Below are 15,801 nucleotides of genomic sequence, written 5' to 3'. Positions count from 1 at the left end.
TTCGGGAGAAACGCCAGGTGAGGTTTGAGTTGGACCTTGTCCCTATGGAACACTGCGTACCAGGGCTCTTAAGTCAGGGCCTTGAGCTCAGACACCTTCCTGGCTGAAGTTATCATTACCAGAAATGCCACCTTGTATGAGAGATGGAGCAGGGAGCATGTCACCAAAGGTTCAAAGGGCGGTCCCATGAGTCTGGAAAGGACCAGATTGAGGTCCCAAGTCAGAACTGGCTGCCAGACATGCGGGTATAGCCTGTCGAGCCCTTTAAGGAAAAGACTGACCACAAGGCTGGCGAAGACTGACTGGCCCTCTGCACCTGGATGAAAGGCAGAGACAGTGGCCAAGTGAACCCTTATTGACATGGACAGCCCCTGCTGCTTGAGATGGAGGAGACAGTCTAATATAAGTGGTACAGAGGCGAGCGTCGGGGATAAATGATGCTGCACTGACCAGACTGAAAATCTCTTCCACTTAGCAAGGTAGATAGCCCTGGTGGAGGGCTTTCTACTGCCCAGAAGGACTTGCCTAACTGAGTTTGAGTAGGAGAGCTCCATTGGGTTCAGCCATGGAGCTTCCATGCTGTGAGGTGCAGCGACTCGAGGTTCAGGTGTTGGAGACGGCCGTGATCCTGAGTTAGTATGTCCAGGAAGAGCGTCAAGGTGACTGGAGCTTCCATGGACTTTTCCAGGAGTGATGTGTACCAGCGCTGGCAGGGCCAGACTCGAGCTATCACTCACCAAAGCTGCTTCCTTCTGAATCTTGAGGAGCACCTTGTGAACGAGCTGGACGGGCGGAAACGTGTATAGGAGATGGCCTCCCCCTGGGAGGAGGAATGCGTCTGCGATGGAGCCCGGGCTGTGATTCAGGAAGGAGCAAAACTGCTCACACTTCCTGTTGCGTTGCGTGGCGAACAGGTCTATCTGGGGAAAACCACACTGACGGAAGGCTGAGTTCGTGATGTCTGGGTGAAGGGACCACTTGTGGCTGTGGAACGACCTGCTGAGATGGTCCACCAGCTCGGTCCATACTCCAGGGAGGTCCGATGCTTGCAGGTGTATCAAGTGCTCTACACAGAAGTCCCACAGCATGAGGGCTTCCTGGCACAGGGGAGAGGAGGGCCCCCCCGTTGATATAAAACATCACCGTGGTGGCATCTGTCATACACATCTCCCTGCTAGGTGTGCTCAGAAAGTCTGGCATGCCAGACGGACCGCTCTCAGCTCTCTGACATGGACGTGGAGAGCGAGATCTGACTGAGACCAGAGGCCTTGTGTTCTGAGGTCTCCCAAATGTGCCCCCGCAGCCCAAGTCTGACACATCTGTCACTAGCGAGAGGGATGGCTGAGGGTTGGTGAAAGGGACTCCTGCACATACTATCTGGGGGTCGAGCCACCACAGGAGGGAGCTGAGTACCTGGCGAGACAGGGTTACAATCCTGTCCAAACTGTCCTGGGCTGGTCGATATGCGCCAGCCATGATTGAAGAGGTCAAAGTCTGAGTCTGGCATGCTGTACTATGTAGATACAAGTTGCCATGTGTCCTAGAAGTTTCAGGCAGTTCCATGCTGTGGTGGTAGGGAACTGTTTGAGACCTCGAATAGTGTCATCCAGGGCTCGAAATCTCGCTTCGGGAAGGAATGCCCTGACATGTGTTGAGTCGAGTACCGCCCCTACAAATTCTATCCTCTGAACCGGGGATACCATTGATTTCCCCTCATTCAGTAGCAGGCCCAGTTCATCGAAAGAAGCTCTTATGAAGGCAACTTGCAGGTCTACTTGAGTCCTGGATTGGCCCTTGATCAGCCTGTACCTGTCACCTGCGCAGGAATGCGGCCACGACTGCCATGCACTTGGTGAATACTCGAGATGCTGCTGACAGGCTGAACGGGAGGACTGTGAACTGGTAGTGGGTGTTGTTCACCACAAACCTAAGGTATTTTCTGTGGGACAGAGTTATTGCTTTGTGAAAGTACGAGGGCAGCATACCAGTCTCCTGGATGCTATGAAGGGATAACCGAAGAGACCATGTGGAATTTGATCTTCTTCAAGAACTTGTTGAGTTCTCCCAGGTCTTGGATGGGCCTGAGCCCACCTTTGGCTTTCGGTATTAGAAAATACTGAGAATAGAAACCATTGTCCTTCTGCTCCTCTTCCACTGCTTATGTACATGGCAGTTTATCTTAAATGCAAGAAACCACCATGCAAGACACTGGAAATAGGATTCAAAAACACAGCTAGTGTAGATCACATCTCTGATCGTGCTTCTTGGGAAAGGGTTTAAATCATTCCAAAACAGAGTGGCAAAGATATTTGAATGTGCTGCCAGTTTTCAGTGAACCCTCACAATAAAAATCCCTCATGTTGTAAGGAGAATGCTAACTGGCTACAATTTTAGCTCATGACTCAAGCAGAATTTTAGAATTACTTTAAAAAATAATAAAATAAGAGGTTTTAATGTCATGGCTGATAAAGTAGAGACAGCACTTTTAGATTAACTAAGTAAAGTTTAAAGTGTTATTGAAAAGAGAAGTTTTCCTATAGAAAACAGCATTCTGTATGCTTAGATAACAGCTGGCGCCATAAGACAAATACAGGACAGAGCAGATTCCCTGGCATTCATGGGTTTTTGTGATGGTTCCAGGAAACAGAAGAGTGTAATGAGACATCACTTGGGAAGACATCACATTAGGGCACAGATGAAAATTAATTGGGGGAAAAAACCCATTGAGTCAACATCTTGAAGTACTGTATATATAAATACATAATTGTGTACGTTAGTACCTCATCCTGAGCTTTCATGCCTTAGGTATGTGACACGAATAGGAACGGAGAAGGGCTGAACCGTGTGCCAAGTTCTATCAGCTGCTGAGAAAACACAAGTTCTCCTAAATCCCTTCAAGAGCAAGCAAGCTAACGGGAGTCATTGTGGCATTTGCTCTGTCCTGCTCAGATACATTGATGACCAAGACACTTGTCTTCTGCAATCAAGTTTTAGACCTGAAATTATAATTTTAAGAACCAGCTAATTTGGATTTTGTTATATAAACTTTTCAGAGCCTGGGAGGTTTTAACTTGAAACAGAGGGCCAGAGGCTCAGCTGGTATAAATGGTGTAGCTTCACTGATTCCAGTTGAGATACTGGTGAAAACTGGGGATCTGCCCCCTTGTTAGGATATAAACATTCCCCCATCCAGACATTAAAGCCTTTGGTTAGGGCATGAGAACCAGAGGATTACACTGACTGGTCTATTTTTTCCTCTCCAAATGGAGGGAAGCACAATCCAAACAAAATCTCCAGAATAAATAGTGAAAAGGAAGTTAGGTTTTTAGGCCTTTCCATTTTAATACTTTCAATGTATTCCTAGGAATAGGCAAGGAATTTTGCAAAAAATTGTGATTTTTACCTCATTTTACTCTTTAAATGAAAATACAGCACAAAATGGGAAATAATTCCATCACACATGTATCCGTTTTGTTAACTAATAGGGTTGGATTATGTTAACCCAGTGGCAGTGAATAAAGAAAGCTTGCCTTGTTTACTGATTGTCAACGTGGCAAAGGATAGGTCCTATTCAAAGGTCCTTTACTCAGACGGAGGGAGTTTTGCCTGAGTAGGGATTATATGGTCAGGGATTATGTAAAGAGTAGTTATTTTAACAAAGTCCTTTAGAGTCTTGGAAAAACCCTGGTTCTCTGCTTGTTCCAGATGAGTTTGGTCATTTTATAAATGTCACTGCAGTAATAAAGAATGAGACACTTTATAGAGTGAGTTATAGTTATTTCAAACAGTTTTAAACATGCGTAAGAGGCTAAAACCCAAAGAACAACACAGCTTGCATTAGAGGATCTTGGTTACCTCCCACCACTGGAGAAGTTCTATCCCAAGGTTTAAAAATGAGTTTCTGTCCCCACAGGATCCTGGTTTAATCTTTTCAACAATGAATCTGCCTGGCTGGCAGTGGTTGTGAGGATTAGGTATTATGAGACATTTATGAATGGGGACGATTAGTCAGACAGCTACCAGAATGACTTTACATAGGATTATTAGGGCAATATCTAGGAGTGGAGGAAACCAGGAAAAGCCAGATGCCGTACACAGTAACATCTTTAACAAAGCAAAACAACCAGCAAGCAAATAATGACCCATCATATGCATGTAGAACAATGAAGAAATAGATAAACACCACTGTCCTGATTATGCTTTAATAGAACTGTTACAAATAATGGACCTGATTTTTCCTCTCAACGATGCTGCTTTTACAGTATAAGTCCATTGGCTTCAGTGCAGTCCCTCCAGGTTTACACTAGTGTAAGCAAGTGCAAAATCAGGCCCATGAAGCAATAAAGAACATTGTTGCTACTAGAATCACTTCAAGCTTTTTCGGTGGAATTGTACTTGAGCAATAAGCTGTGTAAGAATCTGTACCATACGGTTGCTTTTCTGCATATGCAGTTCCTACAAGCAATTGCAAAAGGGAGGGATAGTGCATTGGGCAACAGTCTCTCAAATAAGCTGTGGCCTATACTGGAAAGAGAGTGTGAGAACCCCAGAACTCAAATAGTTGAAAATGGTGTCCCCCAGATTGGACTGATCTGGACAGGAATTCTTGGGGGTACCTTCATCCCAGGTTAGCTCTGTGACAGTAACTTGTATTCAAACAGAGAGAACACCCAGGGTTGTCTTTGAGAAGGCAGGACTGAAATGATCACAGATGTTGCAAACAGGATGTTCCCACTTGCCTTAGTGCCGAGTGCGTGTCACTGCAGCATGAACACACAGGCATGTGAATGGGAATAAAGTGGGTGTACTCCGGCAGCCTCTATCTGTCATCAGCAGAGCAAAGGACCCCTACAATTAAGAGCACAGGATCTGTCTAGTTTTGGCATCGTTCATTCCTAATGGCTGCTGCCACATTGAGTATACAGACGTAGGTGAAATAAAACCTGCACTCAGCATGATATATCATTTTTATGCAAACTGCTGAGAAGAGAGGTATGCTGCACTGGAATGTGACAAAGTGTCACTCCTGTAAATCTTCAAAAGCTTTGGCAGTTGGAATGAGACTGCCCCAGATTGCTTTGCTGTTAGGGTTTATTTATTTATTTATTTAAAGTAATGAAAATAGCTTTGGAGGGTGAACAGTAAAGATAGCCACAGCTCAGATGGCTAAGATGACAACCTCTGGGGTCCTTATCTATTCCTCTTCATCCTGCAAAGCTGGTCCGGCAATCCTGCAAGAACGGCTACGTGTAATATTTTAGCAGATCTGGTCCTGACCCCAGGAGATCAGAGACGAAAGAACATGGAGAGTGAAAAAGTAACTGATATGAATAAGTTCAGGTCTAAAAATTTGGCAAAGGTTTGTTTGTTTGTTTTTTATACAGGCGAAGAGAAGCTCTTATTTTATCCAGGCTCAGTGGGTCTCTACACTATGGGTCGTGCAAAGAGTTGGCCTCCTCCGGATAACGGCAGCCCTCATTTGCGTAGTACCTGAGCACCTCCCATTACTCACGAATCAGTCTCTTCTCTCTTCGACACCAGCTCCTTCAGACATGGGCCTTACAAATAATAGGTGGTGGGAGATATTTCAGTCATACCTCAAAATATAATTATCCCCCAGCCTAGAACATTCATCCTAACAGGTTTTCTAGGAGTCTGAGCAAAGGGGCTTTTTAAAATTTAAGTGTGTGTCAGAAGGTCCCACATCCAAGGACAGGATGAAAGTGGGTCCACAAAAAAAGCATCCCGGGAGCACTGTTGTCATGTGCAAATACAGAAAAAGTATTCTAGTCACATGTCCTGTAGCTGTGGGCAGAGTGTCCTGCAAAGAGCCTATTCTCCACTCCCCATGCAGCTAGTTACTCCTTTGACACAGCATTTAGTTAATCATAGATAGGAAGCAAACCAAACCCCTTTGCTGAAGCCCTGCAAGTAGAAGAGATTATTCAGGCACCCTGTGAACACTTCTTGCATTTACTGTGCTCTAATTAGGGCCAAACTCCCCTCTCATTTACTTCCAATTAGAGTTGCACCAGACCAGTGTAACTGAGAGAATAACTTGGCCCTCAGCATACATTACTGGCAGCTGTGTCTTGTCCCACTTCCAGACACATGTACCAGGCCACATTCCCTGGTGAAGGGACAAAGCTGCAGCTCCATTCACTTCAGTGAAGTCGAGCCCCTTATACCGTGAGCTATTAAGGAAAGCTGCAGATACCCAAAGTACTTAGATGGCCCACACTACTGTAACGTCTCATAGCCTTTAATGTAGTCAAATGCCAAGGAAGCGCTATTAGATCCATTTTAGAGATGGGGTATGGAGTCACAGGGAGAACTGAGCTACCCAAGGCAACACAAGGTGTCTGTGGCAAAGAAGGGTACTGAACCTGGGACTCCGGAGTCACACTTTGGTACCCTAATCAGTGAACCACCCTTCTTCTGTATGCCTGCTCTAATATATGCCCATGACAGCAGGGGCATGGAGTCCCACAGATTAAGCGCTATACTAGGAGCCTGGAGGCCTTTATTATTTGTTAAGCACTTACAGTGGGCTCAGTCCTGTACACTCCGAACCCAAAAAGCTTCCAGTCCAGAGGAGACCAAACCAAGCAGAGTTCTTGGGCAAGTCACTGCAGCTCCCTGCACCTCAGTTTTGCCATCTGATGCTTACTCACCTTTGGGATGTGCTTTGAGATGTGCAGATGAAGGGCTCTACGTAAGTGCTACAGACAATTTTATATGATTTTGTTCAGCCATCTTGTCAAATCTCTATTAAAGGCCACCAGCATCAAAACATATCAATGGCTCCTCAGACCCAGGCCAGTTCTTGGCAAGACTTAAAGAAAGGATTTATCATCTTAGTTCAAGCAGCAGGGATTGGAGGAGCAGGTTCTGAACCTCGGCTTGGCTTTACAAATGGCCTCAGGCAACCCAGAGTGGGCTGAATCACCAGCATCCCAAAACCCACAATGGAGAACTACATCAGCACAGGGGCAGAATTCCAAAACACACAACCACACTCAAAATCAGTTAATATCATGGGAAAATACACCACCGAGCCCTGTGGGAATAGTGAGCTCATGTCCCTAGCAGGAGGCACAGAACAGATTCATCCCACTTAGAAGTATCTCAAAGGACACCTTCATTTGTACCGAAGATACTTAATTACTGAGGCTGTGAAATGTTTAAGCATTCGTTGACCATAACAATGCAACATATTACACAAATCCTAATCATCAATAAATATGCACTAACCTGTTTAATTAGCCCACAGCACTCCTTCGCAATTGCAACAAGTAGCTAACACCTTTAGATCTTCGAAAGCTTCTATTCTAACCAGGTCCTCTATTGGAAACATTGGGAGTTGTGAAGTAATCTCTCTCCTGTTGACATGGCCAAAAGGAGACCTTGGAGGGGTGGGTGAGTCCTTAGCACTGGTTATGTGTACTTGGCAACACTCAAGTCCCCTGCATGTAGGGGAATCCCTGGGTGAAGTAAGGCTGCCAAAGCTGGTTTTGTTTCATCTGGTTCCCTCCTGGTCTATGTAAGCACCTACGGGGCATTCCTGGTCAGGCTGGGGATGGAAGGAAGTGCTCTGCTCTGGCAATCCTAGGTGGGTGTCATGGTCTCTAGCAGAACCCTGCAGCTGGGGTGTTGGTGAACACAATGTGAATATTATCATAGGACCCCTTCAAAAATGACGTCCGAGGTGCAGGACCACACTCTAACCCATAGTACTGCCACCCCAAAATGTTTAAAAAAATCATTACTTGAGTCCCAAAAAGTCATCAGATTGGTTTAAGAATCATGAGATTAAAAACAAACAAACTCTGGAGCCTTTTTATTTACCTTTTGGGTTTTGAGCTTTAGGGTGCACTCTGGTCACGTTTTCAAGCTTTTCTCCACAACTGTGAGGACATGAAACTTACTTTTAAAAAATGGAAGCTGAGAATCTCATATAATCATAGGGCTCCAGGAGCTGGGGCTTAAAAAAAAAAAAGACAAATCCCAAATATCACAAGATGTGTGATAAAATCACGAGCATTGGCACCCCTGGGAGGCTGCTCCCTCTTCCCCTGCTCATCAGTTGAGGCTAAGCCTCCTTGTGAATTAGCTTTTTTTCCCACTACGGATTCACTCTAGTGGTCTCTCACACCAAAAATTAAACCCGATTTGGCCATAGGGCCTTTGGCTCCTGGCCAGGACATACATAGCGTTTCTCCTTCATTCACTCTTCCTTTCTCTGTTTCCCTCCCCTCAGGGAGAGCCGTCTGTTTCTTTTTTCTTTTAATTCTAGATTTTAACTGATTACAATCATCTTCTTTCAAGTTGTTACACTGTGGCCTTAGGGATCAGAGAAAAGTACAAATTATTTAAGAGAGCAGGGATGGCTGGGGTGGGGAGGGACATTTTAAGGTGCTTTGTTCGGTTGAGACATGAGAAGCAAGATTAGCCTGGCAAGGACTTGGAGGGTGGGGGAAGAGGGGGAATTGATATTTGGATACAATGGGTAGGGCCCTACCAAATTTATGGTCCATTTTGGTCAATTTCACGGTCATAGGATTAAAAAAATCGTAAATTACACTATTTCAGCTCTTTAAACCTGAAATGTCATGGTGTTGTAATTTTAGGGGTCTTGACCCAAAAAGCAGCTCTGGGCAGGTCACAAGGTTATTGCGGCAGGGGTTGCGGTACGGCGACCCTTACTTCTGCACTGCTGCTGCGGCGGCAGAGCCTTCAGAGCTGGGCGCCCGGCCAACAGCCGCTGCTCTCCGGCCACCCAGCTCTGAAGGCAGCGCAGAGGTAAGGGTGGCAATATCGTGACCCCCAAAATAACCTTGTGACCCCCCCGAAACTCCCCTTTGGGTCAGGACCCCCAATTTGAGAAATGCTGGTCTCCCCCATGAAATCCATATAGTATAGGGTAAAAGCACACAAAGGACCAGATTTCACAATCCATGGTGCGTTTTTCATGGCTGTGAATTTGGTAGGGCCCTAACAATAGGAAAGCCCATGATTTTGGGGTCTAGGCTGAGTCCCGGGCAGGTGCCATAGTGCTATCTGAGGAGCTGATAGTGTAAGCGACCCCACGGCAGGGACAGGCTGCGAGGGCTATGGGACACTGGGCCCCTAGATGGCTGGTATGGGGCTGGCCATACCACACGCTCAGAAGCTGTGCTGTGCGTGCTCCATACATTAGGCCCTTCTGCTGCTAGCCCTGAGTGGGGTCCCAGCAATGCTCTCTAGGGGATGACTAACGGTTGCAATTACCCTCAGCAGGGTGGCTTCAAAGGTACTAATCGAAGGGATAAACAAACCTATGGGCAGGCCCAGGCAGAGGCTGTTCCTAAATTACACTGTGCAGTAGGGGGTGGGTGGGTCCTTAATTCTGTGCATTTGTTTCAGTGTTACCAGGGGAGGTGGGTCTTGAATATCACCCTAAAGTGTGTGATGTAATTTATGGGCAGCCCCCGTGAAGGTGGAGCTTTTCAGGCCTAGGGCCAGGGATAAAAACTCTAAGCCACCCCGTCCCCAGAGGCCATAGCATGCCTGCGTGCAGACCCATGGCTAGAGTCCAGTCCCTTTGGCCGCCACCCATCTCCTTCAGGCCAACCCACATGGTCCCCCTATTTGCAGGCCATTCCCAGCTATCACCTTGCTGCAGGAGGCTGCTTCCCAGCCCAGTTTTCAGCTTCTCTGTCTCCGTTCCGAAGCTGCCTGGCCTCCACTCCACAGTCATCCCCCAGGCTGCTACCTCCAGCTCCCATAACACCCACCGTGGCAGCACTTCCCTTCCCGGTACTAGGGATTATGGAGCTCTCTGCTAGCTGGCTGTTAACAGTATCTGGTAAAGAGTCCTTCAGCTGGAGATGGTCCGCACAGGGTCACCAGAGCCAATCCCCCTCACAGCCCCACCTTTGGGAAAGTTAGGCTCTGAAGCTCAGACTTCTCTCTCAAAAGGCCTTGAACCAGAACGAGGTGTCTGAACACAGCCCAGTGCTGGGGAATTTTGGATTCAGATTGAAATCCACCCCTGCACTCCACAACATGGGATAAACAAAGAGCTCCTGGCACACCGAGCTCGGCTGAGATGAAAGACATTTCTGGTGACTAAAGGGAGAGGTGTTACTGTGTACCCACTACAGGGGTTAATGGAGAAGAGGTTACTGTACCCAGAACTATCATCACAGGACTGGCTTCTCAAATCATTTAGGGTATGCCTATACGGCAATAAAACACCCATGGCTGGCCCATGTGAGCTGACTGAAGCTGCAGGGCTATAAAACTGCAGTGTAGATGAGCAGGCTTGGGCTGGTCCCCAAGCTCTGGGACCCTCCCCACTTCCAGGGTCTCAAAGCCCAGGCTCCAGCCTGAGCCCAACCATCTACACTGCCAGAATGTTCCCCATAAATCACAGAGCTTCCTCCTCAAGCTTCTAGGAGCCTCTCAGACAAGGCCGTGTTCTGCTTGTTACCAAATCCAGTCAAGTCTCCTTTACATTGTACCTACATTGACATCTAATAAGGCCCGCTGCCTAGCAAAAATGAATTGCCCAAAAAACTCAGCCATTTTCCTTGAAAAGCTGGCAAGGGAGGAACTCCTTCCTACCCAGCCACCCTTCAGGAGTTCTGCTCCCAGGGACTGGGATGCAGATGCCTCATGGGCCCTGTTGGTTTCTGGGAACCGGCCAGTAACCTGTAACCATCCGAACATATTACAGGTGGTCTGACCCCCTATCAAACACCCCCTTCTCAGTCACACCTCCAGCAAGCAGCGGGAATCTCATTGCTGGTGCTATCTCCACTGGACTCTGACTTGTCATTTTCAAATCGCACAACTTCAGGTCCCTGGCTGGATGGCAGGCCCCAGAACACATTGCTAGCAAAAGGCCTTGTCATAAATATAAAGGGAAGGGTAACCACCTTTCTGTATACAGTGCTATAAAATCCCTCCTGGCCAGAGGCAACATCCTGTTACCTTTAAAGGGTTAAGAAGCTCAGCTAACCTGGCTGGCCCCTGACCCAAAGGACCAATAAGGGGACAAGATACTTTCAAATCTTGGTGAGGGGGGGGGGGGGGCTTTTGTTTGTGCTCTTTCTTTACATGAAGAAAAGGAGTACTTGTGGCACCTTAGAGACTAACCAATTTATTTGAGCATAAGCTTTTGTGAGCTACAGCTCACTTCATCGGATGCATACTGTGGAAAGTGTAGAAGATCTTATTATATACACATAAAGCATGAAAAAATACCTCCTCCCACCCCACTCTCCTGCTGGTAATAGCTTATCCAAAGTGACCACTCTCCTTACAACGTGTATGATAATCAAGGTGGGCCATTTCCAGCACAAATCCAGGGTTTAACAAGAACATCTGGGGCGGAGTAGGAAAAAACAAGGGGAAATAGGCTATCTTGCATAATGACTAAGCCACTCCCAGTCTCTATTCAAGCCTCAGTTAATTGTATCCAATTTGCAAATGAATTCCAAGTCAGCAGTTTCTCGCTGGAGTCTGGATTTGAAATTTTTTTGCTGTAAAATAGCGACTTTCATGTCTGTAATCGCGTGACCAGAGAGATTGAAGTGTTCTCCGACTGGTTTATGAATGTTATAATTCTTGACATCTGATTTGTGTCCATTTACTCTTTTACGTAGAGACTGTATATGCCACACATCCACCAATGTGATATATGCCATCATGTGCCAGCAATGCCCCTCTGCCATTTACATTGGTCAAACTGGACAGTCTCTACGTAAAAGAATAAATGGACACAAATCAGATGTCAAGAATTATAACATTCATAAACCAGTCGGAGAACACTTCAATCTCTCTGGTCACGCAATCACAGACATGAAGGTCGCTATCTTAAAACAAAAAAACTTCAAATCCAGACTCCAGCGAGAAACTGCTGAATTGGAATTCATTTGCAAATTGGATACAATTAACTTAGGCTTGAATAGAGACTGGGAGTGGCTTAGTCATTATGCAAGGTAGCCTATTTCCCCTTATTTTTTCCTACCCCCCTCCCCCCAGACGTTCTTGTTAAACCCTGGATTTGTGCTGGAAATGGCCCACCTTGATTATCATACACAGTGTAAGGAGAGTGGTCACTTTGGATAAGCTATTACCAGCAGGAGAGTGAGTTTGTGTGTGTGGGGGGGAGGGTGAGAAAACCTGGATTCGCGTTGGAAATGGCCCACCTTGATTATCATACACATTGTAAGGAGAGTGGTCACTTTAGATAAGCTATTACCAGCAGGAGAGTGGGGTGGGAGGAGGTATTTTTTCATGCTTTGTGTGTATATAATAAGATCTTCTACACTTTCCACAGTATGCATCCGATGAAGTGAGCTGTAGCTCACGAAAGCTTATGCTCAAATAAATTGGTTAGTCTCTAAGGTGCCACTAGTACTCCTTTTCTTTTTGCGAATACAGACTAACACGGCTGTTACTCTGAAACCTTTGTTTACGTTGTTCTCTCTTGGGACTGAGAGAGGCCAGACAGAAATCCATCTTCTCCAACCCATCCTAATCCAAGTCTCCAATATTGCAACCAGTATAAGTAAGCCAGGCAAGCCGGATTAGTTTATCTTTTGTTTTTATGTGAATTTTCCCTGTGTTAAGAGAGAGGTTTATTCCTGTTTTCTGTAACTTTAAGGTTTTGCCCAGAGAGGGATCCTCTCTGTTTTGAATCTGAATACCCTGTAAAGTATTTTCCATCCTGATTTTACAGAGATGATTTTTACCTTTCTTTCTTTTTTTTTTTTTAATAAAATCCTTCTTTTAAGAACCTGAATGATTTTTCCATTGTTCCAAGATCCAGGGGTTTGGGTCTTTGATGATTTTGTAACCAAATGGTTAGGATATTATTCTCAAGCCTCCCCAGGAAAGGGGGTGTGTAGGGCTTAGGGGGATATTTTGGGGGAAGATGTCTTCAAGTGGGCTTTTTCCCTGTTTGTTTAGAACGCTTGGTGGTGGCAGCATACTGTTCAAGGACAAGGCAAAGTCTGTACCGTGGGGAAGTTTTTAACCTAAGCAGGTAAGAATAAGCTTAGGGGGTCTTTCATGCAGGTCCCCACATCTGTACCCTAGAGATCAGAGTGGGGAAGGAACCCTGACAGGTCTAGAACCTGTGGCATTTGATAAAAGCCCGGCATAAATAGTCATGCCTGTGAAGACCCCAAGATAAATCTCAGCAGAGGAGGGAAGAAAGATTTGCAGGGGTGGATGGGAGGCAGCTAGAGGAACAGAGTTACTTTTGCAAACCTAAAGGCTTGGGTCCAGCCCAAATAACGTTGAAGCATGCCCCCTCTCTCCCCCAATTGCCTCCAGAGTTGTTCAGCCCATTCCTAATCCCAGGGAACGCTTCCTGACCCCCGTACGTTTCCTGGTCCCATGGAGACTGTGGAATGGTCTTCTCCCCACCACTGCTGCTGTGGGGCACGTACTGGGTGATTTATCACATCAGAATATGCCTGGGGAAGGGACTCCCCTGACTAGGGTTTATTAGGGCCAATTAAACAAAACCAACCTTTCCAACAAAGGAGAGGAGATTAAAAAGTGCTGTGATGACTCCGAATGACTCCTTTTCCTTCCTGTCCGTGCCTGCCAGTCCCTCAGGAGCTCCCTGCATTATTAACAGAGACGCCCAATTAGAGCTGCTTGGAAAAAAACAAACCAAAACAATAATCATTTTACAAAACTTGTCTCCCTGTTTTGCAGTGACATTTCACTGCACTGGACATTTTCTGACTAGCTCAGCTGTTAAGCCTTAAAACTAACCTCCATAGGCAGTTGTCCCGAATGGGAGATCTGACCCAAGGGATTCCAACATCCATTGAGAGCAGCTGATTTGGCTTTTGTGTTGGTTTAGTTCATGCGTTAAGTCTGAGATTTGTTCTTTGAAATCTACTGCGGCTGGAGAGCTCAGATTAAGAAATAGGATGGCCCTGATGTTCAGAATTTCATGCGCATTCATGATGATTGCGTGGCATTTACAATTTACAGGTGGAAGTGCACGTCTCTTGGTGCTTGCATAATTGCCTGCACACTGCTCTAAAAGTCTGGGCCACAGAGTATAAATATTCTACTGGCGTAGGAAACACCTAAAGCGTTCATAAGACAGGTTTCAGAGGACGCAGCTATGGAGATCACTTTAACATGAGCCAGTCTGTAAAGCTGGCTAGCATCCTTCTCCCTCTGTACTCCATGGCTGGGAAACCCAGGGTGCATTCTCGCCATCAGTGGCAGCCAGCCTTGGGCAAGACAGCTGGCATTTTCACTGCATTCGGGACCAGGAGATAACTGGACGAAATAGGAGGGAGGAGAGAACAGTCCCTACAAGCCTCCAAATCTATCATCACAGCAGGGATGGACTGCGGGGGTGATTCCCCGCAGGGATGGGTGGCGATGTGACAGTCAAACCATGTTCAAAATTGCCTTCTTGACAGGGTTCTGAAAGTCTCCATGAACTCATTCCATCTGTCCTTATATTCCCCTACACCCCAGTCTACTCTCCCAACTAGCTTCCATCACCTCCCAGGGACTCCCCACAATAGGCAGGCTCTCTTTCAGCAGGCAACAATTCCTCTCTTAGATCCCAGCATAACCTTCCTTGGAAATTTAGCCTACAGCTGTTTCCAGTGCTACAGATCACCGCCCCTCCCCCTCCACTCCAGAAACTAGCCTGCAAGCATGTTTCCATCTTTGCTGCTTTTCTACTTCTACAGAAGTGGAGCATCATCCCTCAAGTCACAGATAGAGAAACCGAGGCACAAATTGGTTAATTGACTTGTCCAAGGACATGCAGCAAGTCAGCAGCACAAGGGGGATTAGGCCTCCGGCCTCTACCCATCTACTGGGCCACATCTCTTCACATCTCACCTCTCTTGTGTACTATTATGCTCCTGCCCCTTTCTGGCTGCAAAAAGGGCTATATCCAGCCATAGCACACACCCTCTTCTTCTCTTCCCACAGTGTGTTTTGATACCGGGTAGGAAGCTCAGCATATCACAGCGGACTTTGTATTACACGACTCTGGGACCACTTGAAAGGAAGATCGCAGGCTCCGTGTTTATGTAAGCAGCGCAGGCCAGCCTGGTGAGGAGGGTTGCTATCTGACCCACCACTCACCCCGATCTCAGCACTGAGCACATTTTTGTCTGCTTCTTCCTTTCAAAGAGCAATGACTTTTTACAACATTAAACACCCTCCTGCCCCCCAGGTCAATAATTCTTTCCCTTTCATCACAGTTCCCATCAACCCCTCCCTACCCTGAAACCCGGGACCCTTCCACTCTTCAATAGCACAGTTGGCTGGTGCTGCAGCATTCCTGTTAGCATGGAGCTGTATAATAGGGGTCGCTGTTTACGGCCCTTCTCCAAATCAGTCTTAAAAAGTGCAAGCTGCATGCCTGTGCAGAGCAGCCACAGCTATTGCAAACCGGTTCCCGCAGCAAGGAAGGCAGCGAGGAAGCCAGCGACATAGTCTCATACACTTCTGAAAGTTGGGAATGGGTGTCATAATTAGGGTAGCCATGGTGGTCACGGGGCGAACGCCTCTTAGTAGCCTGGTGCCAAAGGAGCCGTCTGCCTTGACATCACATTGGAGGATTAGGTTTGAGCCTCTCTGTGGGGGAGAAGGTCTCATTTTATGGGCTCCTCCAGAATGTCATGTCCTACAGAGTTAATCCCAGCATCCTGCTCTGTGCAATTATCCCAGCAGCCTGCAACATGGTGTTTTCCCAATGCCATATTTTATGGGGTCATTCCATCAACTGGTCCTTGTTCTATGGGGTCATCTGAA

The 15,801-nt window shown here is 46.6% G+C and overlaps 1 long non-coding RNA gene across 1 annotated transcript; it reads right to left on the bottom strand.

Moving 5' to 3' along the window:
* Nucleotides 1–5,171: 5,171 nt before the first annotated feature.
* Nucleotides 5,172–13,618, bottom strand: LOC142068724 (uncharacterized). The gene is made up of 3 exons (XR_012664626.1): nt 13,529–13,618; nt 7,849–7,984; nt 5,172–5,558 (listed from the first exon to the last, which is right to left on the bottom strand). It is a non-coding gene; the product is annotated as an uncharacterized LOC142068724 (long non-coding RNA).
* Nucleotides 13,619–15,801: the final 2,183 nt, after the last annotated feature.

Source organism: Caretta caretta, chromosome 13 (genome assembly GCF_965140235.1).
Source record: "Caretta caretta isolate rCarCar2 chromosome 13, rCarCar1.hap1, whole genome shotgun sequence".
NCBI classification, from domain to species: Eukaryota; Metazoa; Chordata; order Testudines; family Cheloniidae; genus Caretta; species Caretta caretta.
Note: the sequence above shows the minus strand (reverse complement) of the source record. Positions and strands in the feature narration are given on the sequence as shown.